General features: G+C 44.1%; 1 protein-coding gene across 2 annotated transcripts in view; it reads left to right on the top strand.

Annotated features, from left to right (window-relative positions):
• MAML3 (mastermind like transcriptional coactivator 3) overlaps window positions 1-23,891 on the top strand; it is a 157,780-nt gene that overhangs the window by 1,733 nt on the left and 132,156 nt on the right. The gene's annotated exons all lie outside the window — the stretch shown is intronic.

The raw sequence follows: 23,891 nt of genomic DNA, 5'->3' as shown, positions 1-23,891 counted from the left end.
CCCCGGCTGCGCCGATGAATAATGAGAGCTGTGGGGGGAGCCGGGCCCTGCGCTCCGCCTGAGCCTCATTTAGAGCCGGTGGCGGCCGCCGGCGGTTCTGCTGGGGCTGCTGGTGCTGGCTGGCGGGCGGCTGTGCCCTGTGGGACACGCGAGGGTGTCCGTGTGTCCTGACGTGTGTCCGTGTGTCCTGACGTGTCCCCCGGCGGGCGGGGTGCGGGACTCGGGGGCGGGCACGGGCAGCAGCGGGGCGCTCCCGGCTGCCGGGGCACAATGGGAGGAGGGAGGCGCGATGGCAGCGTGCGCTTTACAAGCCTCGCACGTCCCTCGCTGTCGCCGCCCTGCGCTGCGCGGGAGGCGCGGAGGGGCCGGCGGGGCGGCAGCTGCTGGCGGCCGCCGGGGGAGGGCTCGGTGACAAAGCGGCGGGTGGCCGTCCTGCCTCTCGCCCTCCCCGCTTTCCGTGCGATTTGTGTCCCTCCGAGGCCGCGCCGAGCCTGCCCAACCCCGGCCGCAAGTGCCGGCTCGGTGCCGGGCAGCGATCCCCACCCCGTCCCGCTGCCCCTGCTCCGCTGCCCCGCGGCGGGGATCGCTCCGGCAGCGCGAACAAAAGCTCAGCGCCAGTGCTGCCCCCGCCTCCCGGGCTGGGAGTGCAGCATCTCCCGGCGAGGCCGGCGGGAGGCGGGGATGCGCGGGGATGAGCGGGGATGCGCAGGGAGCGGGAATGAGCGGGGCCGCGCAGGGAGTGAGGATGCGCGGGGAGCGGGGATGCGCAGAGATGCGCGGAGATGCGCGGGCAACGGGGGTGAGCAGAGATGCGCGGGGATGCGCAGGGAGCGGGGCCGGGCGGAATGCGTGCGGTGCCCTTGGCAAACAGGAAGCAGAGCGACCTCACTGACATCTTGCTGCTGTCCTGATGTTAGCAGCGAGCCATAGCCGTGTTTCCCTTCCCTCAACAGCCAGGCTTTAAAAGACGCTCCTCAGCATGGAGCTTTGCCTCGGCTTACCCCTATCCCGGGGCAGCAACAGAGTCACTCCCCTGTGAGCAGGCACCGAGTTTTCGTCATTTGAGCTGTCCTCAGATCCCCTTTCACACCTCATGTGTGCTCCACAAGGCATAGGAGAGGGGCTGGAGGCTTAGCAGACATTCCCAGAATGATTCTCTCCGGGGCAGCGCTGTGTCCCCGTCCAGCTCCAGCGCAGCCCAGGTGCTTTTGAGCCTCGGCTAGGATATAATATAATATAATATAATATAATATAATATAATATAATATAATATAATATAATATAATATAATATAATGTAATTATAATATAATATTTCTCCTTTCCCCTTATTGCCAAGCCCCGGTGCTGAGGCATTAAAGCCAGGATTGTTTGATAAGTAGGTAGTTGGTCTTCCCCTGAAGATGTGGGACAGAAAGCCAGAGCTATAATGTGGAAGTTGTAGAAAGGAAAAAATAAAAGGGGGAAGTGCAGTTTCAGCTCTCACTGTTACTAGACCCTTTCTAACACTTTAAAAGCTAAGAGCAGCCTAATTAGGAAATAGTTTATTATGGAATTTATCATAACTCAATTCCTGGGCTATGATCTTCATGTTATTTGAATATACTCAATGTGCCCTACGCCTTTAATCTTAAAAACATAAATTCCACTGCCTTATTACAAAAAAAGACCCATTTCCGTTTGTGTTTTTTTTTTTAAATACACAAATGTTGCCAAAAAAAATCTAGACACATCATCTGCTTTGTTTCACTTGTAAAGTGTTAATTATGATTTTTGACTAATGTCTGAGGACACTGGGGAGCATCCATGGGAACATGAAAGCAGTACTTAAAACCCAAGAGATTACTCTTTTTCAAGCAAGCAGTTGGAAATTATTTTCTTTCAGACATTTATGCTTTTTGCAGCAAAACCAAATGCAAACTCCCAAACTTCTTAGTTTCTAGCAATCATATCAGTATGGTAAGTTTAACCGTTTATGTACATCATGACTTTTATTTAGCAGAAAAATTCAACCTAAGTTTTAAATTTTTTTTTTTTTTTTTTTTTTACATAGGGAAAACATTAAGTACATTTAGGGGTTTTCTCCCTTTCTTTATTCTCTGGTAAACTCCAGTGTAAACTTTCACTGTGGAACAGTCTGCTGAGAATCTGTCACTAGTTTACTCTTCTTTTTACACAAAAATCATTATTAGATTTTTCACTCATATTATTAAACTGCATGATTTGGAAAAGAAGCTGTTTGCATTAAATGACAACAAACCCAATGAGGACAGCAAGAAATGCTTTTTCTAACTATTTTTTTTTCAATGAAAGTAAATTAAAGGAAAATATAATCTCTGTGTGTGTGTGTATGTGTCCTCCAAACTGAGAGTTGGATTATTAAAATGCTGTACCAGCCTGGCTTTCAGAGGAAGTATTGGGAAAATTTGCAATTCATCTCAAACTCTGCTGTTCATTTGGGGATCGGTTCCAGGAAATATCAACACATTATATCAGTTCTTTGGTGCTTTGTGAGCTAATCTGCTTTCTTGTTTCCTTCTTTCAGTGCAAGAGTCCTCTTGGCTCTGCATCCCTGTTATGTGTGGGGTTCAGAGGTTGTAGGTGTGTGTATACACATACATTATATAGAGAATAAATTATATATTTAGTATGTAATAGCCAAATACATAATAATAACTGCAAGTTGTATCACTTATTTTTCTTATCCCTGTGACTGTTGTCCTTACCATGCATTCTTTGTGCAGTGACATGTGTAATTATCACACTGGTCTTCCAGTACACATTTATTTACATCTGAGCTCTCTTGTAAACTATGAAGAGGCTGGAGCTACTTTTTCCTACTTTAAGGCCCTTTGAGACTTTTTTTTGTTTTAATTTAGCATTGTTGTGGGTTTGATAGCCACTGTCTTACTCTCCTTTTCCTACTCTAAACCCAGTACTTGGGAAATTGTGTTTTAAACACAATTGCATATGTTCACAAACCTGAGCACATTTCTTGTGTTCTTTCTTGTGTAGTATTGCTATGCCACTTCACATCACTCATGCTATAGGAAAAGTCCATTGCTCTGGCATTGCGAAGATGAAAGAAGAAGATAATTTTTTAGATGTTTTGTTTTGTTTTCCACAAGAAGTCAAATACTTGTAGCCCTTACTCATGCCTGATGACTAAGTAGGATTAAGCATCTCTTCAGTTAATAAGCTATGTCTGATCTTGCTCACACAGGGGTAAAGTCAGTAGTAAATACACAACAGGGATGATACCAGAGTTAAATCCCAGGCCAGCAATGGAAGGAGTCATTGTGTAACCCTTTTTAGTTTCCCTTTCCTGTAAGGGTGGATCTCTGTGTCTTTCTTACTCCACAGGCCTCTCCCATTTGTTTTCTCCTTTTCATACCAACGGGGGCTCGATGTGCCTGTGTGATTGCTGTCCTCAGGACAAGGAGTTTTTGTGCTGACCTCCTTTTGCAGCTAATCAGCACAATAGGTTTCAGTGTAGCAAACTGAAAGCAATGAAGAGACTCTTCATTTGGAGCACTGCTAGCCTCTGGTGACCTTTAATGCTCGGATGGAAAGTGTGTCCCTCTCAAAGACAGTGGCTTGGGTTATTACAAGCCGTAGCCTGAGCAGGGCAAGCTGTATTTTGACACAGGGTATCCAGTGGTAGTGAAATCTCAGCTTCAAGTTGACCAAACAGAATGTGCTGAAAGTCCTGCAGTGAAATTCTGGGCATTGTGAAGTTCAGGAAGAGCAGCTTTGTCTGGAACACATCAAAAACCCGTTCTGCTAGCGCAGCGCCGAAAATATGAACGTGTGATTATGTTAGGACAATTGGCTGCATTTAGATTAACCTCAGTTTACAGTAGCTTGACCTAAAGCTTGAGGCTGCACAAATGGTCTCAGTTGGTGCAAGCTGAGCTGAGGAAGTGTCTCTCTCTCCTCTTTCCTGCTCCTGTGCTGAGGGCTCTGCTTGTGCATCCCCGGGTTCACGGGGCAGGGCAAGGGCACGCATGCTCCTTCCCTCTCCTTGGGTTCTCTTTGGCTGGATCACATCCATCCTCTGTTTGTTTGGCTGTCCCTCCCGCAGGGAGCAGGAATTACAACACCTTAATGCTCCTGTGAAACCCAGCCCTTATCCCAGGATAAACACCTGGGCCCTGCCTGATGGCACACACTGAACCTCGGCTGAGTTAGGCCTGGTGTTGTTACACCTGGTGTCAGTGCACAACTCTGCTCCTGAGCACAGCCACTGGAGCAGGGGCACCTGTGGGCAGCACAGGAGCCAGGGCTCATTGTTATTTAAACACTTGCATGTACAGGACACTTGGTTGTGTATAATTCATGTGAGAGGTGTGCTTGAATTAACAGAGGTGTAAGAACAGGCAGTGGCTGCTGACTGGAATGCTCCAAGTGTGCTGTGAATTGTGAATTGAAGTGTGAGGTGCAGCCTTGTCGGGGGACACAGTGTGGGTAAATGAAGGTGGGAGAGAATGTAATCATGTCCCCAACGAGTTGCAGCTGAACCCAATTACTGAAGATGAGGAGCAGGTGTGATGTTAACAGCCCACACCTGTGGCCAATAAGAGCAGTGGTATAAAAGAGTGGATTGCCAGGAGCTGGAGTTGGCTGCTGCAAGGACCTAGAACAGTCAGTGCTGGAGGAGCTGCCTGCGAGGAATATTGAGGAGGTATGAAACTCTGGTAGTATGAGATCCTTGCACTATTATGATACGGAAACCCTTGCTATATAAGGCAACACAGCCTCTGACTGGCGTTACCAACCTGTGACCAGCCTGAGGTCTTACAGGCTGTTTAGATAAGCAGCATGCTTGTACGTTCAGCGGGAATTTGGGAGCCTTAACAATTTCAAATATATATTTTACTGGTTTGTCTAAGCTGGTGAGTCACAAAATCATGTAACTTTGATTGCTCTTTTGCTTTGCTCTTACTTGTTTTAGTTTCCCAGTGCTTGTAGCTCTAAAGTCCCACAAACTGCTCCTGTTTGCTTTCTGAGTACTTGAAACTCCATTCGTAGGGCTCAAGAGAAAATGTCTTTTCAAACTTGTAGTAGTTAGTAAGATTGCAGCTGCTGAAATTCTGTGCTTACAGCATAAGCTGCCTTCTTTCAAGACTTTCCTCTTTCAGACTGATTTTGTTTGCCTCCACACACCATTAAAATTGGTGAGGAGATAAGAATAATTAATTGTTTTGTTGACCTGAGAGAAGTGTGTGTGCACCCATAGGAACTTTGCATTTTCTGGAAGTTTGTGGAAGTGCTAGAGCTAATGCTGCAGTGCTGTTGGCAGCACAGATGATCTATTGCTGTTTGCTTGCTGTCAGCTCTTCACAACCACAGCTCACAGAGAGCAGGAAAGAGGTTTGAATTTATGACTTTCAGAATAACCAAGGGAATAAACAGAAAGATCAACAGGTCAGGTATTTCTTTTTCCTTTTTTTTTTTTATTACTTTCTGCAATTGTTCAGTGCTGCAGTGAAGGTGGGGTTTTCCTGCATCATCTTTGTGATGCTTGTGAAAATCTGGGGCCAATTCAGAAGGTCCTTGGATGTTGTGTGTCTCGGGAAAGGGCAGAGAATTGGTTTTTAACCTTGCTCTGACCCTGGGCAGCATCACAGCCAAGAAGCCAGCATGCCTATCTGTGTGTGTTTGTACCTGTACTCACACATCGGTGTTTAACTGTACTCCAAGGCAAAGTGAAGTGATGTGTGATCAGTTTCGGTGGTGAAATGGGATGTAATAGTCCAGCAAGTTTAACAATCACTGATATATACCCATTTTCTGTATTTGCATCCTCTTCCTTTTTCCTTTAGCTCATGTCTGATCTTCTGTGATGTTTTGGCACTTCTGCATTGTGTTTCATCTAAAGGAGGAAGGGAGGTGGCGATGGCAAATGAGATTGTAGAATAGTTCTGGAAAGTATAGGAGCTCTTTAATCATCCTTACATTGAGGGGGATAGGTCAGCACTTTGCCAAAAAAGAAATCATAGTGTTCCCTGCCCAAGGATTTACCAGGGCCATGCTCATGGTCAGCTGCAAACACCAGCTGAATGAGTTACTCTGCTTTTCCTGCTTTTCCAGGTCCTATGTCCATCAGAACATCTCAGTGTGCTATGCTGGCTGACTTTCTGCACTGCTGTTAGCTGGGTGGTGACCTACCTCTGTTTTGCTCAGATTTCAGGAGTTCTAAACACTTTCCAGTGGTATGGCTGATGAATATGTATTCACAAAATGCAGCACCAAACAGCCAGGATTTTGGGAAGATTTACACTTTAATAAGCCACAGTTATGGTCTTGTCCTCTTGTTGTCCAAGCAATCCTATCCATGCCTTAGTGTGTGAAGTTGGTGCTTCAGATATTTGGGGTGATTTGCACATCCTTCAACAGGTGAAATCACTGAACAGCTTGAAATCAGTGCTGGTTTTCATCAGACCCATGTGGCCATTACTGTCTGAGGCAAAAGAGTTGGGTGTTTCTACAAGAATCCAGAGCTCCTCACAGTGGTTTGTAATATGGTTTGTGTGATCCAAAAGTCTGCCTTCTGCAGGCTTAGATTGTCTGGGGAGTTGCCAGAACAAAGTTTTGTATGCCATATTTCATGTTTCAGTCATAACACTGAGATGTCAGCGTTCCTCAATTAGTAATCGTTCATAATATTGGCGTTTCAGTAGGGGTCTTTGTGTCACAGAGCTGCCCCCTTTGGTCTGCAGGGTGGCACAAGGACATTATGGAGCTGATTGTGTGTTTTCAGCACAGAGACCCTTTCCCTTCCCCTGTGGAACTGCATGGAAGGTCTCACATCATTTTGGTAATATTCTTATTTTCCTCTCTCATTATTGCCTGCTGTGGTTTTGTGTTGCTTCTGTTGCTCTGTAAATATCAATATGAGTCAATCTCTTCCTCTTTGTGACGTTGTAAAGGGATTGTTTGTATAATGAGATATAAAAGGTGTCCTACAACTTCAGTTTAGCTCATCTGTGAGGCACAGAACATGGAAGAAAAGAGACAAATTGAGAGATGCCTGTGGTGGCAGAAGTGAAATGTTACTGGCAATATTTAGAACAAATTTGGGGGTATATCTTGGAAAGTTACTGCTGACAGTAACTGTGTACTGCATATTAGAATTATGCAGTATCTTTATCCAATACATGCATAAAGAAAAATCCTAATTCCTGTAAGAAACTGAGTTTTGGCATACTGTGGGGAAAAAAAGCTATTACAGAAATCCCCAACTTACGTTTGAGCCATTTATATGGATGACTTTATTAATAACCTTTTTTCTGTCACACATCAGCGCTTCCTGGCCCTGTTTTCCAATTCTCCCTATATGTAACTTTTATTTCTAAACCTGTAGAATTCAGAAAACCAGAGCTGTCATTTCTCACAGTTTAGGAAAACAATTTGTGTACATGAAATTTCTGCAAGATCTTTGCCAGGAAAAAGCCTCCCTCCCTGAAAGCTAAGAACCCACAAACTGTGAGCTATTGAGAACTAATACAGACCTTAAGAGCCACATGTCAAGTGCAAGATATCTTTGCAAGTTTGGGAGATATTAGAATCAAATTATTGTTGAAGTGTGTTGGCTGGGCCCGTGACTGAAAGGAAGAAGATAAATAAGAGGAAAAAAATCCTGGGTTTTTTTGGTCTTTTTTTCCCTTTTCCCCCTCATTTCCTTGTTTCTTTCTTCTTGTTTCAATTTTTCCTTCTTCCTCCTTTCTTCCTCCCCCCTTTCTTCCCCCACTTTTTCCTTTTCCCCTTTGTTTTTCTTTCTGTGACAGGGGCTCGTGTCAGACCTTCAAGGGGAAGAGACACAAGTCTTCTGAATTTTTACTGTTTGTGAGTGTTATTTTGTGCAACTGATGTAATTAATACAGAGAGAACCCTGCAGTGAGTAATGGGTTTATTTACGGTAAATGTGTGTTTTGACAACTGGGACCACACTCTTAATTTCTGTTTGTAAGGTGGAAATTTTGAGGAATTGGGGGGTTCTGTCACTTGAAGAAAATGATGTGATTGGAAAAAGGGCTAATTTCCTCCAAAATCATTTTTCTGCAGAGGCCTTTCATCCTGGCACAGTCAAGTTGCTTTAATTCCTCCAAGGGAAGCATGTATGAGGGAAAACTCACAAAAAACTGTTTCTGCAATAGGGTTTTACTGGCTGCTTCAGCTGATTTATCTCAATAATGGCTCAGTCACACAAATGTGATGAAGTTTCACAACTAGGTCATCTTTAAAATTTGTTTAGTGTTGACTTTATTCTTTCTGGCTGGAGCTTCTGTCAGGTGTGGATCAGGTGCTTTAAAGAAAACCGAATTGTAATCTGGTCATCTCATTGAGCTGGGTGTGTGGGAATGGAGAAGTGGCAAGATCTTTCCCAGTGCTGGTATGTGAAATTATTTTCATTCAGTGTGATGTTAGAAATATATTCTGGCCTATACAGTAACATCAAAAGATTATTATTTCCATATTTAATATTAAAAGCACTTACTACTTTAATACATTCATATGGGCAAGTACATCAGGTACTTTAAAGAATTTAGCAAAACAATTATAAACACTGAAATAAAGTCCACTCGTAAAATACAAGTTAAGGGAAGCATATAAGTTACTTAGACCTCTCACAAAGTGTAAGGTGGTGTAAGTTGGACAGTATGCAGAGCCCATTCCCAAAATTAAAAAAATAAAAAAATCCTTGGCATTACTGCTGTGTACAGGGGGAAGCCCTTGGTAAGAAGCTTTGAGCTCAGACGCTGTCCTGGACATAAAAATAGCCATCTGTCCAGGCTGTGCAGGGCTGCAGGGAGGCTCAGGAGGCAGGAGATGTTGAACACCACTCCTGTTCACTGTGTGGTGTGATGTGCTGGTCAGCAATGGCCAGAGCACTGCTGTCCTTCTGGGGCCAAAACCCAGCTGCTAGGTGAATGGCAAAAATACTTTTAAAATGATGCTGTAAAAAATGTGTCCCCCTTTCACTTTCCACCTCTCATATTCTGATTTTTTTAATCTAATTTTTTTTTCAATTTAAATTTTTTAATTAATTTTTTTTTTATTTTTCTGCAATGGTTTCTTCCAATGCGCATTGTTCAGTCTCTCTCGCTCGCTTTGCGCAGCGGGGAAAAGATTTGACAAGAGCTCTAAAACAAACAAACATGGTATTTCTGCCTTAGTTTTTCCTATTTTTGGCATGGACTGATGTGTGAGGAGCGCTCACGGATTCACTGTGGCTTTGAGCAGTTTTGTGTGGGTTTATATTCCTGAGTGCCCTGCTTGTTCAGCTTCTGCCCCAGGAAGGTGACAGAGGCAGCGAGGGGAGAATTCACTGAGACAGAAGAGAGAACCCCAAGGTGGGTTATCCTGGCAAAAAGATCTTGGTGTCTTCCTCAGGAACTGCTGCCATGCTTAGTGTAAAACAGGTTAGTTTGGTGAAAGGAAACATTTTCTGCCTTTTTTTATCTGCAAACTGGAGTGATGCTGCTGTTTGCAAGCTGCAGGAGGATACAGGCAGCCTGAAATCGAGCTGTATCTGATGATCACTACAGAGCAGTCTGAAGGGTTTCTTGCAAATTTCCCATAGCATGGGGAAAAACACTGATAGCAGTCTCCTACACGTGCACTTCATCTGGGTTTTCATGTAGCTCACCTACCTCAGTGGCATTACAACAGTAAGACGAGGAATTTTGAAATGAGACACAGATATTTAGAATGTCATATCCTGATGCTCCTTTTCCTCAGGGCCATAAAGAACCCTTTCCCTCCCAGGTTTTGAGGTGGCTATAGAGTCACAGAATGGGTTGGAAGGGATCTTAAAGGTCATTTACTTCCAGCCCCCTTGCCACTGACAGGGAAACTTTCCACCAGGCCAAGCTGCTCAAAGCCCCATCCCACCTTATGCTGTTGTCCTCTGGTTATTTGCAGTCTGTTCCAAAAAAGATAATTCAAAATTAACCAGGTAAACTGATGGATGAGGGTGATTTTTTTACTTTTTTTTCATATGTCAGCTGTAGTTATTCTTTCACGAGTTGTTTGTCATATGTGTTTATTTCCTTGTCTCTGCTGAGGCCCTTGTTTGGAGTGTGATTTTATATTTTGTTAATAGACATGCACACACTCTCTCCCCACCTGAAACACTGATTTATTTTTTTTTTTCCTAGTCCTTAATCCAGATTTATGAGCCCTATTAGTAAAGTTAAAATTAATTTTCAAAACCTAAATCAGATTGCAAATAGGATAGCTTATGCCTAAACTTGCTGTCACCTGTTAAAATAATCCAACCATTTTAAAAAAAGCAAGTGAGCATCATGTTTATACTGAAGTTTTGAAGGAAATTGAACCAGCAAAGGTTGGCATTTAGGAAGTATTCTGGAACAAGGGGGTCTTAAAATTCTGATCAAGGCAATAGAAGTCTTTGTGCTGATACTGACATGGGGTTTCATCAGTTTACTTGTTTCAGTTCAGGGCTGGAAGCTGAGTGTGAAGACAGCTGGAGGAGATTTCTGCTTCCCATAAGGTGAAAGACAAAGTATCTACTAATCTTTAAATATTTGTAAATATAGCAAAACCCCAGTTTGATAAACTTTTATTCTTGCATAACAGGTGCGCTGAAGGTATTCTTAAAAATTAATTAGAAATCAGTATTTTGCTGTGTTAATGCAGAGTGTTTTGTGTGTTCATGCAAGTGGAGTTGTCAAGTAACACATTTTAATAGTTACCAATCAGTAAGAATTGACCCTTCCTTAGAAAAATTAGTACAATCTAACCATGCTCCCAAACAGATTTATTCATATCAGGATTTCCTGCTTGATGATTTAAATCCTGTTTAAATTTAGCAATTTAAATCACTTTGATTTACATCAGCCATTCTGCCTTGGGTGAAGTGGGATTGTGCTGGGACTGAGTCTCTTTGCCATTTAGCACTACACTTACTCCATCCTCCAGTTTTAAGTTGCTTGCATGGTTTGGCTGATACCTGTGTGCACTTCCTTTGCTGTGCTCATCAGCTCAAACATGTTCATTTATGTGTGTTTTAACACTTGTATCAGAATGAGGAAGGGGTTGAGTAGTTTAACAGTGTAATTGAGATGATAATGCAGCACAAGTGTGTAATTTATACAGATGTTCATGACCAGTAAATATTTTATCTCATAATGAAACTTGTTTATGTACAGCTAATTTATTTTGGTTTTACCATTTTCAGTTCTGTTTGTTTTTTTTACTGGGCTGAAATTCAGTGAGACCTTGATGAGTTTGGGGTGTTTTTTCCCCCTCTTTCTTAATTAAGGACATCAGACTCTGTCCCTCCCTGTCTCTTTACCTTTAACCTGAAATCGCAGGAGAAAATGGTACTTTTCCAGGTCAGATGGGCTTTGTCTGTGCTCAGCTGCCAGGTGGTGAAGGTGTCTGCAGGGCAATTAGATCTCATGAATGCACTGTTCTACTCACTAGGGTGAATTGATTGCTTTTATTTACCCAAGTTAGTTATGATTTATGATATATCATAATGGGAAGGTTTTTTTGACATGTCAACTGGCATTTTGGAATCATTTGTCATGCTCATGTCAAAAGCAATGAGGAAGGACAACGAGTTCAAGTAAAACACAGAAGTTTTAGGGTAATTTAGCAGTGAGCTAGGGGTCTGTTGATCCAGGTGCAAAGCACAAGTGCAGAGTTGCTGTGGTGGAAGGTTTTGGAGAGCACAGCACCACCTCCTTCCTCTCCCTGCTGGAAACTAGTGAGCAGGCATTGTGACAAAAGGTAGATTTGTGTGTGAACTGAAGGGTAATGCACCACATCTCACACCACAGCATTTAATTAGGAGGTGAGCTTGAGGGTGCTGTGTGACGCTGGTATCATCTCTGGCACCTCAGTTTCAGTGCTTGTCTTCCTGTTCTTCAAAGGGAAGGAATCAAATGTGGTCCAGAAGGTTTGAAGCAGTAGTAGATGTGAGTTCAAGTGTCCAAGCTGTAATGTTCTGTTAGCCTGGCATTATTTATAGATTTACAGATTGCAATCAAATCAGTGCAGACTGGGACATGTTTCCATCACCACTGAGTTCTGAGTTTGTGTTGGATTTGCTAGAGACCTGATCTTGAGAGCTCCTAGAAGAATATGGGTGGGAAACATGAGGGTGCTGGATAGTAAAATTCCTTGAGGAAATGGATTTTTCTGGGGATTAAAAGAGAGAACTTGTTTGGCAGATGTTTTACTTTTCTGATTGTACAGATCTTGCCACGGTAGGAAGTGAAGGGGAGGGTAGAAGGTGGTTTTAATCTGTCCTGGTAATTCATTGGAGCAGGAAGGCTGTGCCTGTGCTTGGGAAACACCTGGCACACCTGGAATGCACCCCTGGTCAGAGGGAATAGTGTAGTTCACTGGGGTTCTGGAACTGAATTTCCTTCATTATGGACGTGGGCAAAGTCCAAAAACAAATTTTGAAGTTGCCATTATTGCAATTGACTGACATGAGCAGTTAAAGACTCTGTGTGTGTATGTATATACATATATATGACGACATGTAGTTTTGCCAAAAATGCTAATGTAAGTCTGTGTTTACCTATTGAAAATATAATTGACACTGTTGCCAATTCAGCAGTCCATACAGGTCTGGCAAATCCAGTAAATGTTGTTGAAAATGACAGCCTTCATATCTTGGGGATAATAATTTGAGTATGGCCTGTCAGTGTAACCTGGTTGACCATATTGGAAAATGCTCAGCTGGAGATTGCTCCAATATCATGATCTTTTATTAATTTGTAGATATGCATGGAAGGGAGAACTCTCTTCTCTTTTGCTCTTTGGAGTTAGATATTGAGCACAGGGTAATAAAATATATCTGCATACTTTTCTTCCCCCACAGATTCTGTGGTTAGAAAAACATTAGCAAATCCTCACTGTGACCAACCTTGCCTTTCTGACCATAGAAAAAGATGATAAAATTCTGATAGACTAAAAACAGATTTTCAAAAAAATTGGTCTGTGGGGAAAATGGGAAAGCAATTACATGGAAAAAAATAATGCAGAAACATTTATGTGGCTTGACTTGCTTTCCCCAGTTATGTTTGTGTTAGAATGTAGACAGATACACCTATATCACTTCTTTGCAGACATGCTTGGCACTAAAGTTCTGTGTGTAATGAAGTCCTGAAAAATGAGTTATCTGGTTATATTGTAGGAATAGAAATGGATACTTAATGAAGTGGTACAAGAGTAGAAATTATCTGCCATGCATCACAGTTGTTAATCAATAAATGCCTGCAGAGTTTATTTCTGTATTTAATGATACCTGGAACGCTTGGCCCAAATCTGACTGGTGTTCACAACAGCTAAAGTCTTTGAACCATTCTGTGAAATTCAGACCAGGCCCTCAGTTATGCTGGAGTAAATAATCTATACTCTAATACTAATTATTTTTCCTTAATTAGTGTAATTGAGAAACAGTACTGAAGTCACAGCCCTTGCACATTTTGGTGGGAAATTATTGCGCTATTTTCTAGAAAACGCTTTTTCTGCAGCTCGAAATGTCAGTCCAATGTAACATTTTTGTGTAGATGTGGTCTGAGGAGTGCAGGGGCTGGGACAGACAGGGTGGATGAGTGCAGTGTGTTCCAGACAGAGATCAGATCCAGCACACACACCTGCGGGTGGGTGTAGGGCTGAATATAATAAATGTTAATGAGAAATATGAAAACTCATTAGGAGGGCTTGATGAGGAGAAAAGGTGGTGGAAATGGCAGTGATGTCAGTAGTGCCCGACTGTTCATTAAGTGTGGTCACAGTTTTACCAATTGGGGCTCGCTAAAATGACGCTGCACATTTCAAGATGAGTTTGAAGTCACCGAAAGGGTTCTCTCGGTTTCTCTGTAGTTGGCTGCTTGTTGTGCAAGTCCTCACCTTCCCTAAAAGCTGGGTTTTTGCAGGGGAAGTGCCTGTGGCTGCCTGTAATTTAACACCTCTCATTACTCATTAGCAAAGGCATCCAGGCTCTCGTTGTAGATGTTTCTCTTTAGTCAGGCTTCGCTTAGGAGAAATGGCTGATTGATTTGTGACTTTCCTTGCAACTAATACTAGTTTACTTGTTGACGTATGGGAGTTTTCATTCATGACGTATTTTCTGTTTTCACCTGGAAAATCTCTCAGTTGTTATATCACAGAAAAGTAAATGTGCTGCACATATTCTTTGGGGTTAGTCTGTATCTGCTGGAGGGAGATAGGGGACTGATACGGAGGGAGGAATGCTGTGGCTTGTTTGTGGCAGTTTGCCTTTCAGGAAGGGGAAGATCTGGTAGGGGATTTCTTGTGTTTATTCCTGAGGAAAGACTGAGCACTGATTCAGAGTTACATGGCTTGGATGCTTACCAGCCTACTTACAAACACTAGCTCTACAAAACACTAGTTAATGAGTACACTTCTTCCCATCAGCAAAACCATCCTTACACGTTTGACAGGGAAGTGAAAGGGGACTTCACTCTGTATCTGTCTGTATTACAGCAGTTCTCATTGCAGTAGCTGAGTTTCTTGGCTCCAGCAGGAGGTCAGTACTGCAAAAAACATTTGCTTGTGTTGGAAGGAAACTGGGAAGGTATTGGTGAGATTAGTTCCATTCTTCATATTTATCCATCCTTAGACTTCAGGTGAGATTTTGAAACTCAAAGAACCTGCAAGACAAGGGTTCAAACATAGGGGAAATCATGCCCTGGGCAATAGGTCTGAGACAACACAAGTTAGGCATGCCTTTGGGTGGTTGCAAAGCCTCTCAGACCACTGTTGTTCTGAGTGCAAGATTCTGCATCTACTGTATCTGTATGAAAATTAAATGAGAATAAATTAAGCCTGAGAGGATAGATAAATAAATACCAGAACAAAAATGCAGTTAGGCACTAACACATGCAGGGACAACGAAGCAGGAGGTGTCTGACATGTCCAGTTGAACAGATGACTTGTTGTTTGTGAACGTGCTGGCTTATAACTATAGAAGCAGTCACTTAATGCAAGTGCTGTATGTGCAGGGATGTCTGTCTGAAAACACCTCAGATGCTGCCAGCTGCAGCACTGGCCTGCAGAAAACACCTCTCTGCTTTGGGAGGAGATGCATGATGGATGTGGAAGCATGTGATGCATAGGTACACATCTCTCTGGTCTTTGATGCTTCCTCTCACTTTCAGGTGTGATTCATGTTTCTGTTTGTGGTTCTGTTTAGTTGTCTGGGTTTCTTTTCTGCTGCCTGTTGTGCTCATTACATTTTGGCTTCCAGTAGTCTTTATTTATCTATAAATAGCTATAAATATTATAGCTATTAAAGAGTTATTAATTCTGATTTTTCCTATTTCCTGACTTGGTAGAGTCTCAATGCTCTGACCAGAGCTTGCTTTTCATGGCAAATTTGTAATAATTGGAAAGATTCTTGCATAATAAAAACCAGGGCATAAAGAAAAGAGGAGAACCTAATCCTCACATTTAGCTAAGCTGTTATTCTGGTTTACGCTTTTGGTTCTTGCAGTGGCTATGGATACCTATTCATGTTCTGAGTGTTTCATCAACAGTGGCAGGTGGGCTCTGCCAGACTTATTCAGCTTCTTTGTCTTCCTTCTGGACAGTGTGTGTGTGTCGTGTGTTCTGCACAGGGACATTTATCTCAGATTAGCATTGACAAATAGAGCCAGCACTCTTCCATAAAAGCAAGGATTGCTTTGCAGACTGTATCTATTGGCTGTGCATCCCCTGTATGAATTAGTAGTAATTTAGGAAGATTAAAAACAGGAAGATGGACCCCAACTCTGATTCCTTTCCAGAGATTGGGTGTTGCACACAGAGGAGCTCCAAAAGATGTGGCCAGTACAGGACTGAAAATATGTTATTAGAATTGATCTTTCCCATGGAAAGGGGAGGGAAAGGAAACAAGCGCACAAATCTGAGGGAGCAGGAACCAAATCTTCTCTGAAGAAGTTCTAAGTAAATCATGTTTGACACTGTAAGATATCTTTAAAAAATAGAAGTTAGTGCAGTGGTTTTGATAGTACTGGCATGCAGGTATAGTAAAGGGGAAATACGCTGCAACAGTAAGACACTGAAGAAATGAAGGCAAGGAATCTGTTTGAGACAATCTACCTGGAGTAGATAATAAATAAGAGCCCGGTTAGAGGACGTTGCCCATCTCTGCCATGGCAGAGCCGCCAAGGCTCCGTGTGCGGGGCTGGCGCTGGTTGTTCCCTCGCTGGGGGAGCCCAAGGCGAGCCCCGGCGCTGCAGAAGCGCTGTGCACGGTGCTGTAGGTGGCACCCTTCCCTTTGCGATGCTGCTGAACCCGTGCCAAAGGCACACCGAGCTGGGGGCCCTCGGAGCGGGGGGCCCGGCTGGCTCCAGCCGCACGGACCCGCTGGGTGCTGCTTTGCCCGGCTGGAAAACCCGGCAGGCGAACGCAGGGCTGCCCCCTGTGCTCAGCAGGGCTTCTGCAGCTGTGCGTTGTGCTGGGTGCCAGCTGCAGAGCCCGTGTGGGCCGTGCCCTCCCAGCGCATCCCATCCCATCCCTGTGGCTGTGCTGCGGGAAACTGCGTGGGCACCGGGAGACACATGGGATGCTGCTGTTAACGAGACTTAGGATGCTACTGTTAGAGATACTATTGCCTCTGTTGGTTGTGATGCTACTATTAGAGATACATAGGATGGTACTAGTAAAGATACTATTACTTCTGTTGGTTGTAACGTTTTATTCGGCTGGCATGTTAAGAGGTGGTGGTTAAATCACAGTGTTGCTTCTCTAGCAGTAGCTCTGCCACGAGTGCTGGAGGTTATTCCAAATGCTTGCTTGAGCGACGTGGGGAACGAGGGTCCTCAGCCTTGTTTGTGCTGCTCTAAGTAGAGACCACAAGAGGCTGGCTGGCTTTTTATTGACCTTGTGGTTTGGGAGCTGAGAGTCAGGGTGCTGGGGCCGAGCTACAGAGGGATTACTGTGTCAGCCAAGCCGGGGTAACCCTGCGTGGCAAAGCGAGAGATGGGCTCTGAATGAAGCTTTCATTGCCTGGTGCCAATGCTGTGGCCAAAAGCAGTCAGCTAAAAATATGTCTCTAAAATGGGCAGTGATCTGACATTTTATTTACTGTTGTGGTTTGGGCATGGGTGGATGAAGCATTTTAATAAATTACTGTATCTTTTTGTCTGCTCACATTTATCACATTTCACTAATTCAAGAGGTATTTATTACGTGCCCAATAAATTGGAGCTTCAGTGTGCTGACTAATTTGCATGAAGGTGCTTGGAGAAGGAGGAAGGATTGGGACAAGCAGTATGAGGCAGAAAACAAAGCTTTTCATTTCTTATGCATGTGACCTAATCCTCCAGCACCAAATTCTGTGCCAGGAGGTACTGTATTTGTGCCCACTGCAGGGTGAGAGTGCAGGCACTCGGTGCCCAGCATTTGCCATACTTCAGTGTAAGTTCTGCTGCTCTGTGTCGTGGCTGGGCTCCCTCTGCCCTCTCAGCTCCCTGCGAGGCAGGCAAGTCATGTCCCTGTGTGATCATTTCACCCTGATCTCCAGCCTAACTGTGGCTGTGGCCACAGACAAAGGAATAGCATTTTGGCATTTTCTGCCAGAGATGGAGGGAATGCAGTGATCCTTTAGGGACAGTGATCAGAAAGGGTAAAATTCTGAAGCACTGCCCTGCAGTTGTGCTTTAAAAATGAAAAATTACGAGATATAGAGGGTGCAGGGGAGGAGCTGCTGCTCTGCTGTCTGACAGAGCTCCCTCTCCCTTCATCTGAAGAGCCCTGCTGCTTCCTGAGGCTGCTGCTGCTGCACAGTGCTTGCTCATTTTGATGGGAAGGCATTTTCCAGGAAGGGGAGGGGAAAAGGGGACAGCTAATATCCTCTCTTCACCCCCAGTGCGAAACCAAAAGGACCTTAAGTGATGCTCTACAAATAGAAGAGAAATTTTCACTTATCCCTCTTAGTGGTTGGTACATTCCCCTGCTTCTGATTAGTCCTTCAGCACTGTGAGGAGCCAGTTTGCTCTCACTGCTGCATTTTTCTGTCAGGCACAGACATGCTTTTCACTCTTCCTCTCCCTTCCAAACCCACTTAAGGTTTCTTTTGGGGTTTGTTTTCCCTTTTTATTTTTCTTTTTGCAAAGCAGCCATGAGAGAGGAATAAAATAATTTCAAAGAGCGTTATATGGTGAGGATTTTGACAATGAGTGGAAGATTGTAATTACTCTCTGCCATTAGGCTCAGTGGCTCTGGACAGATAAGCTGTATTGAAACGTGTGACCAGGGCATGGGATCATGGATTGTCTTTGCCTGTTGTCATGGAGACAGTGATGCAGGTGGCCTGTAACTGCCTGCCTGTCAGATCTTGTACATCAAACTGCTGCTAAGTGAAAATATGGTGCAGGCATGGGGGGAGAATTGCCAGCAGTGTTTATAGGATCAGGTGGAGGAGAACGAGATGGCTTTAAAGGCAGCTTTTTGTGGGAGCTGTGGATGGCTCAGGGATGCCTCTTTACGTTGTTTATGCCTTCATATGAGCAAAATCAGTTTTAAAGGGGGAAAATGAGAAAGCAGCAAAGACGTAATAATGGTGTATATTTGTATACAAAGTCAAAATGTTGGTGGTGTTAGGCTGAGCTGGAAAAGGAACGGGAAGAATGGCAAATACTTTTAGGGGGGAGCTGGAGCAGGCTCTAGAACCCAACAATAACAGAGGAAAAGATGATGATGATGATTCACTGCTGTACCTCAGAGCTGCTAGCAGAAACCTGTCCAGATTTAGAGATGTTTAAAAAACTTAAATTGTGAAACAGCACCTCAAAGTCAGGGCATCTCACAGAAAATGTTTGCTAGATTTGCTGTAAAGTAATTTCTTTTCCAGAGCTGTTCTCTCTCGTGGGTTTGAGGTCTGCGTTCTGTGATATTTCAAACAGGTTCTGACCCTCATCCCCTCCCCTTTCCAGCTGATGGTGCCTTTCAAACCACTGAGATTTAGAGTAGTTTCTGATACTAAAATTATTCTGTGTCATTTTGGCAAGTCCCCCTTGCCTTGTACTGGCCATTGAATTGCCTTCCCTCTCTAATCTCACTTTTCTTTGCAAAGAGAAGAGTGAAAGTGATGGTGCAAAAATTAACTTCTTGTCAAATGTGAAGTATTTGCTTCCTGCAGTACTTTTTCTACATCTGGCAAAGCCTATGGGAGACTTGCTTACCCCTTGCAAACTTTAATTGCACCTTTGTGCAAGATTTTGTGGCTAAAATTTTAATAGAATTTTGAAATAGAAAAAATTTTAAATAGAAATTTAAAAAAATTTTAAATGGAAAAAAAATTATTTTTTAGTTTCCTGGCTTAGTGCTTTCTAACCTGCTATTGAGCTTCTCTGCACTCCAGAATCCAGCAGTACATGTTTTGGTTTCGTGTATTTTGGGGTTTGTAGGTGACACAAATATTTTATTGCTAGTAGGAAGAACTTCTATTTTCATCACAGTTCCCTAAGGAGTGTTTAACTAGAATCAAATACTTATTTATGGATCTGTCAGGGACACTATTGATGTAGGGAGTTATTGAATATTTATAATGAATTAGCAAAATTAACACCTTTATACAGTGTGTGTAATTAACACCTTTATACAATCTGGTAAAGACACATTGCATAAAGGGCAGTTTTGATCTGGGTGGGAGTGGAGAAGTTTCTGGATTTGTTCTCTTTTTTGTTTCTGGGGATTTTTGCTATTTTTTTGACCAAGCTTTGATCAAGGTTAGGTCTTTATCCCTCTTCTAAACATTGCAGTGTTTTAGACAAAAAGTGAAGGATGGAATGGGAAAGGTCCTGCAGTTTAATGGTTGGTCCTGACCAAGCAATCTGTTCTTCTTTCTCTTAAATGGGCAGAACTGTGGGAGATTTGCCTACTTTCTCTTGATGGAAGGCATTAGGTAAGTTAGATACTATGCACAAATTGCAGGATGAGAGTAAAAATGTTCAGTATAGTAGTGAGGGAATGGTGTCAGATGGTTGGAAAACACAAAGCTGAGCCCTGAGGTTTCCATGTCAAGGTTTGCTCTTGGTGAGCAGTGCAACACAGAGAAGGAAATGAGCATTTCCTACACCTTAAACTGTGCAGATTAATTATCAGTGTTACTGAAACTTTGCAATTCTTGCCTCAGAAGTGTTGTGAAATAGCAGTCAGTGGTGAAGAGGCAGAAGTATGTGAGGTATGAAAGCATGTAGTGATGTTCTGTACCAGATAGCCAGTGTCAGGTAATGGTCCTCAATAGGCATCCCAGTAATCCATGAGAATTGCCTTCAGCGGGTGGTTATTGACAGAAGGCAATCTTGGCTGAGATTTTGGGTTCGTTTGTAGGTGCCTTTAAAGGTGCTGTGGTGTCTTCAGCTTCCACTCAGACCCCAAATGCATTAGACCAGCTTACATAAAGATTTGCATCTCTAATGTGGCTTTGAGATCACCAAGAGCCAGAAAAGGCCCAGATGTAGGCATATAAAGGTTTTCTAGCTTAAGATGAAAAAACCATGTTTGAGATGATGCCTTAATTCATGTGCTTGAGGTGTTTCATTGTTTTTTTAATCATAGGTTGCTGGTACCAAATTAGCATTTTGTAATAGTTTTAGCATTAGTATTCAGGACAAGTCTGGGTAGGAGGGGGCTGATTTTTTTTTTTTTCCAGTGGTTTTTTTTGTTGTTTTCTCCTGAAGCTGAAGACAGAGGAGGTTTGGTGTTTACAGTAGCTGTACACAGTTTTAAAGAGCAGAAATAGGCACAGCAATGTAACTGCTCTATTTCCTGACCAACAAGTCGGCCTGGCTGGTGGGCTGCACTCTTGTTTCTGTTGGTGTGCACTGCACAATGCGGCTTGGGTGTTAATTTGAGGTAACCAGGGAGGCTGGAGGCTGGCAAGTGTTATCACCTCATTACCCATCGCTCAGGATTAGCTGTGAGGTTCTGGCCATCTGTACCCACACACAGGGAAGGGAGGAGGGGAATGGACAATACAGATTACATATTTCAGGCCAGTGTGGATCCTGATTAAGTTTGCAGCTCATCTCAGCAGGACGGAGCTCTCTGGTTCTGTCTCATTTTTACAGCTCACAATAGTTGCTCAGCTCCTGCTTGCTACAAACCCATGCCTTTTAACAGGTATTTTTGCTAGGTTGCTGAAATAATGCCTACTGTTTTTTTGGGTAAGTCATGTTTTTCCCAGTTTTGCTGAAAAAATTGGGACTTCTGACTTTTGAACAATTTAATCATACTCTAGGTGAAAAATAACTAAATAAGAATAATGTTATTCCATCCTCAGGGCTTTTTAAATACAATGCTATACCTAAATAATTAGTAAGAAACCACTTTAATCCTGGCACAAGCAGGCTGTGGTGGCATTGTGGTTGTTGCAGCCACCACGGTGCATGTTGTTTTACATTATTGACAAAAATAACGTGGCAGAAGCCACATGGTGGTGCATCGTGAGTTTTGTGCTGTGCCGATTGCTAACACACAGGAAATATGTTTCTGTGAATCTTGTTCAGTGCCAGCCCTTTGAGTTAGAGGAGGGTATTTGTTAGGAATATGTTTGGAATTTTTTGGAAATATGTTTCTGTGAATCTTGTTCAGTGCCAGCCGTTTGCGTTGGAGCAGGGTATTTGTGGGGTGGGTTGAAGGATGCTGCACGCCGAGGCGTTTCCCATTCCAGCTGCTGTGCAGCTGCTCCAGGGAAGGGAAAGGGAAAAGGAGCAGTGAAAGGAGAGGGTTTGGAAGGTGCCTCCGAGAACCCAGAGAGCGGGGCGGGGAGTTTCCTGCAGGAACAACAAAGCCAGCAATCACCAGGATGCTCGTCTGCCACAGAGGAGTGTCTCTGTTTGGGTGTGAGCTGCATTCCGTGCCTCCCTGCGAATCGAGGATCGTTTGGTTTGGATCTCTGAGGGTTTCTTTTCCCCTCCCTGGTTAAAGGCTCTCCCCTTTGCTCCCTCCTCCTCCTGCCTGTCCCCCCTTCCCAACACATCTCTCCAAAGGTGGGCAGGCTTTGTGGAATGAAACCCTGTGTCTGAGAACAGAGGCAGCTGAAGGAGCCACTTGCACAGCTTCAGTGCTGCTGACAGGTGTGTCTCTTGCTGCACTAACAAATAAATGCAGCAATGTACTTCTTCTAATGGCGTGGGTAGCGGGAAGTTTGGGCTCTGAAGCTGTGCAAAGGGAGAGAGTGAGGTGGCACATCCATCCTCTCTGCATATCCTTGGTTTGTAACTGCTTGGGATGGAGACACAGCCTTTGGTGTCCCCTCTGGATATCCTTGGTGTGAGCTCCTTCAGGTGGAGACACAGCCTTTGGTGTCCCTGGCAATGTCCCTCCCTGTTGGGTAGGGCTGGAAACAAGTGCAGATCAGGGCATGTTTGGAGGTGAGGCTGCACAAAGGCTGCTCTGGGCACTCCTGAGTTGCAGATGGGGGCGAGGAGCAGGGATTTCATTCCCCAGGGTGCATTTTCAGCTCAGATTTCCTGTGTTTCGGTGCTGGAGCTCACACAATTTCCTGCACTGAGCTCTGTGCAGAGGGGAGAGTGCCTGCCACGTCCATTTGCAGCAGCTCAGCGTGAGCCTCAGCACTGAGACATGTGCCGCTTAAACCGAGTGGCTGTGCCTGGTGCCAAGAGCCTTAAATCCACCCGTGGTTAGTGTGCTTCCCTGCACACTTGGCCCAGCCTGGTTTAGCTTGTTTGCAAAGAGATAAGGCAGTGCTGTGGCCGTAGTGGCATAGGAAACAGCTCTCTGGATCCCCCTGCTCACCAAACCCATGCTCTCTTGCACAAAACTGTCAGGAAGGGGTGGGTTCATGAATGGTGAGCCTTCCACACATGGCAGATGGGCAGAGCTCCCTCCTTTAAAAATTGCCTCTGGTCCAGGTGTGTCCTTTCCTAGAGTTTGCTTTTTATTTAATTTTTTTTTTCTAATACTGCTGCTCTCTAGGAGCCTAGCAGTCCCCCTCTCCTGTGTCAGCCTTTGTCTCCTTTGTTCTGCCAGTGATGCCAACACTGACATGCTCTCAGTTCACGTGCAGCTGTGGCACAAAAAAAGGGAACCAGGGCTTGTGCTCTCACATGAGCATCGTTTGGCTGATCAACAGACAGAAAAAAGCCAGAACTTTCCACATGTAGTCAAGAAGCCATAGCTGTGGTGATTCATCATGACTTTAGGATGGGTGAGAATTGCAGTGAAGGTGGAATACTGCATAGCCTGTTCTCAGGACTGACAGACATTGTGTGTCAGAGTTTCAGCTCTCTTTGAAAGCACATCCGAAAGCTTGGGCTGTCACAGCAGCTTCATGGATATTCCACATGCCCTTAGTGAGAGCAGCTCTTCCTCTTCTCACCATGTGCTAGTGAGAGCAACTCCTCCTTTCTGTGTGCCTGGAAATGCCTGTGCACAGCAGAGACAATAATAAATATGCTAAAGAAGAAAACATGCCTGCCCTCAGGGGCTGGGGTAAAGAACCCCAGCAGCAGAGGGTTTTTGATTCCTTCTAGCAGTAATGGAAGAATCACAGACTCATTGGATTGGAAAAGACCTCTGAGAGCATAGAGTCCTACCAAAGACCTGCCACCACCTTGTCAAGCAGGCCATGGTGCTGAGTCCTTCCCTAAACACCTGCAGGGACAGTGATTCCACCCCTCCCTGGGCAGTGCATTCCAGTGCTCACTGAAAGGAAAGAAAGGAAGAAAGAGGGCAAAACAGATCACCGGTCCTGATTCCAAAGCCAAGCACCCACACTTCATTTAAGTTCTGAGGTCGGTGGGTGCTGTTGGCCCCTGGAAATCTGTCTGAAGGCTTGTTGTCAAGATGTAAATTATAGCCAGGTTCCTTCTGCCTGCTGTAGCAATTAAAGGTTGCTGTTAATTAAAC

This window comes from Melozone crissalis, unplaced genomic scaffold, assembly GCF_028551555.1.
Source record: "Melozone crissalis strain CALT ecotype California unplaced genomic scaffold, PUWL_Pcris_2 ptg000006l_1, whole genome shotgun sequence".
NCBI classification, from domain to species: Eukaryota; Metazoa; Chordata; class Aves; order Passeriformes; family Passerellidae; genus Melozone; species Melozone crissalis.
This window is presented reverse-complemented; position numbering and strand designations above follow the sequence as displayed.